This window comes from Lemur catta, chromosome 2, assembly GCF_020740605.2.
Source record: "Lemur catta isolate mLemCat1 chromosome 2, mLemCat1.pri, whole genome shotgun sequence".
NCBI lineage: Eukaryota > Metazoa > Chordata > Mammalia > Primates > Lemuridae > Lemur > Lemur catta.
Window position 1 is genome coordinate 87,146,881 of NC_059129.1, and position 3,246 is coordinate 87,150,126.

General features: G+C 42.1%; 1 pseudogene; it reads left to right on the forward strand.

Annotated features, from left to right (window-relative positions):
* The first annotated feature begins 675 nt into the window (after positions 1-675).
* On the forward strand, positions 676-2,855 carry LOC123633078 (annotated as a pseudogene).
* The last annotated feature ends 391 nt before the right edge of the window (positions 2,856-3,246 follow it).

The following is a 3,246-nucleotide window of genomic DNA, read 5'->3' on the forward strand; positions in this document are numbered from 1 at the left end:
TGTTGAAAATTCCAAGGTCACAGTGTCATATCATTTCTTTTATAATCCTTCTTTCTTATTTTGTTTCTTTTTTTGCTTTGAAGTCTAATGCAAGAGAACCCAAAGTTGAGTATGTGTAACTTTGTGGTGGGCAAGTTCATGGATTGAGGTGAAAGAAGAAAACATTTGAACTTGTAGTGATGTTTATTTCTATGTCTTTTTTTCTAATTTACATGAAAAATTTTATAATATTCATAATAATATAGAGTAGTACAGATATAACAATTTTAATATATGATATACACAAATCATAAACACATGATTGAAAATTTTATAGTGATAGGGCTGTGGAGAGAAGCTTAAAACTCTCCTGGGAGAAGTGCCTGCCATCAAAGATTTCTTCACTTCTGAGATTTAATTATCAATTTATCTATCTATATCCAGTTCTTATATTTATGTTTTATTATAAAAGCTAAATATAGTCAATAAAGAAAATTTGGAGAATACAAGAATATGTAAGAGGAAAAGGAAATGATATAATCCCCATATTTCACCACCAAGACACATAGACAATCACTGTTCTTTCAATATCTTAATATCCTCTTGAGTCACTCCTACATTGCCTTGGTGTGGCGTGCAAGTCAGACAGTCCTGACCCACCCTGGTCCCTAGTACTTGCAGCCCTTTTCTTTCAAGATGCCTGAGGAAGTGCACCATGAAGAGTAGTAGGTGGAGACTTTTGCCTTTCAGGCAGAAATTGTACAGCTCATGTCTTTCATCATCAATATCTTCTATTATGACAAGGAAATTTTTCTTTGGGAGTTGATCTCCAATGCTTCTGATGCCTTGGACAAGATTTGCTGTGAGAGCCTGACAGACCCTTCCAAGCTGGACAGTGGTAAAGAGTTGAAAATTGCCATCATCCCCAACCCTCAGGAATGTACTCTGACTTCGGTGGACACAGGCATTGGCATGACCAAGGCTGATCTCATAAAATTTGGGAACCACTGTCAAGTCTGGTACTAAAGAATTTATGGAGACTATTCAGGCTGGGACAGACATCTTTATGCTTGGGCAGTTTGGTGTTGGCTTTTGTTCTGCTTACCTGGTGGCAGAGAAAGTGATTGTGATCCCAAAGCACAATGTTGATGAACAGTATACCTGGGAATCTTCTGCTGGGGGTTCCTTCATTGTACGTGCTGACCATGGTGAGCCCACTGGCAGGGGTACCAAAGTGGTCTTCCACCTTAAAGAAGACCAGGAAGAGTACTTAGAGGAGAGGCAGGTCAAAGAAGTAGTGAAGAAGCACTTGTTGTTCATAGGCTATCCCATCACCCTTTATCTGGAGAAGGAACAAGAGAAGGAAATCAGTGATGATGAGGCAGAGGAAAAGAAAGGTGAGAAAGAAGAGGAAGATAAAGACGATGAAGAGAAGCCTGAGATAGAAGATGTGGGCTCAGATGAGGAGGATGACAGCAATAAGGATAAGGAAAAGAAAACCAAGAATATTAAGGAGAAATACATTGGTCAGGAAGAGCTAAATAAGACCAAGCCCATTTGGCCCAAAAACCCTCATGACATCACCCAGGAGGAGTATGGGGAATTCTACAAGAGCCTCACTAATGACTGCAAAGACCACTTGGCAGTCAAGCACTTCTCTGTAGGAAGCCAGTTGGAATTCAGGGCATTGGTATGTATCCCTCGTCAGGCTCCCTTCGACCTCTTTGAGAACTAGAAGAAAAAGAACAACATCAAACTCTATGTCTGCTGTGAGTTCATCATGGACAGCAGTGATGAGTTGATACCAAAGTGTCTCAACTTTATCCATGGTGTGGTTGACTCTGAGGATCTGCCCCTGAATATTGCCCAAGAAATGCTTCAGCAGAGCAAAATCTTGAAAGTCATTCACAAAAACATTGTTAAGAAGTGCCTTGAGCTCTTCTCTGAGTTGGTGGAGGACAAGGAGAGCTACAGGAAATTCTACGAGGCATTCTCTAAAAATCTGAAGTTTGAGGACTCCACCAACCAGCTTGAGGACTCCGCCAATCTGAACAGGAGGACTCCACCAACTAGCAATGTCTCTATGAGCTGCTGTGCTATTATACCTCCCAGTCTGGAGATGAGATGATTTCTCTGTCAGAGTATGTCTCTCACATGAAGGAAACATAGAAGTCCATCTGTTACATCACTGGTGAGAGCAAAGAGCAGGTGGCCAACTCTGCTTTTGTGGAGTGAGTGAGGAAATAGGGCTTTGAGGTGGTATATGTGACTGAGCCCATTGATGAGTACTGTGTGCAGCAGCTCAAGGAGTTTGAGAAGAGCCTGGTCTCAGTTACCAAGGAGGGCCTGGAGCTACCTGAGGATGAAGAGGAAAAGAAGATGGAGGAGAGCAAGGCAAAGGTTGAGAACCTCTGCAAGCTCATGAAAGAAATCTTGGATGAGAAGGTGACAATCTCCAATAGGCTTATGTCTTCACTCTGCTGCCCTGTGACCAGTACTTATGGCTGGAGAGCCAACATGGAGTGGATCATGAAAGCCCAGGCACTTTGGGACAGCTCTACAATGGGCTACACGATGGCCAAAGAACACCTGGAGATAAACCCCGACCATCCCATTGTGGAGACACTGTGGTGGACAAAAACGACAAGGCTGTCAGGGACCTGGTGCCGCTACTATTTGAAATCGCGCTGCTCTCCTCTGGATCCTCCCTTGAGGATCCCCAGAACCACTCCACCCACATCTACTGCATGATCAAGCTAGGCCTAGGCACTTATGAAGATGAAGTGACAGCAGAGGAACCCAGCACTGCTGTTCCTGATGAGATCCCACCCATTGAGGGTAATGAGGATGCATCTCGCATGGAAAAAGTAGATTAAGAGTTTATACTTGAAAACCTTGTGCCTTCTGTATAGTGTCTCCATGGTTCCCACAGCAGTCTTGAGTGGCCCTGTCCCACTTGGCTTTGTTTGCTGATGTCTAGTTTTTTCTTTTCTCTGCTGTCCCTGTGTCTAAGGCAGGAAACAAGGGCCTCAAGCTCCATTCCCTCCCTAATTTGACAAAAGGGTTGGATGTTGTGTATTGTGGGATTTTTTTGTTTATTTTGCTCTGAAATTAAAGTATGCAGAATAAAGAAGGTGTAGTTTTATATAAAAAATATCTTAATATCATATAAGTCTGTTATAATTGTACATGCCCGAGATAAGTCCCGTAAAGATAAAGAAATTTCCAAAACTATTTATGATTATTTCTTTGGAAAATTTAAAGAGT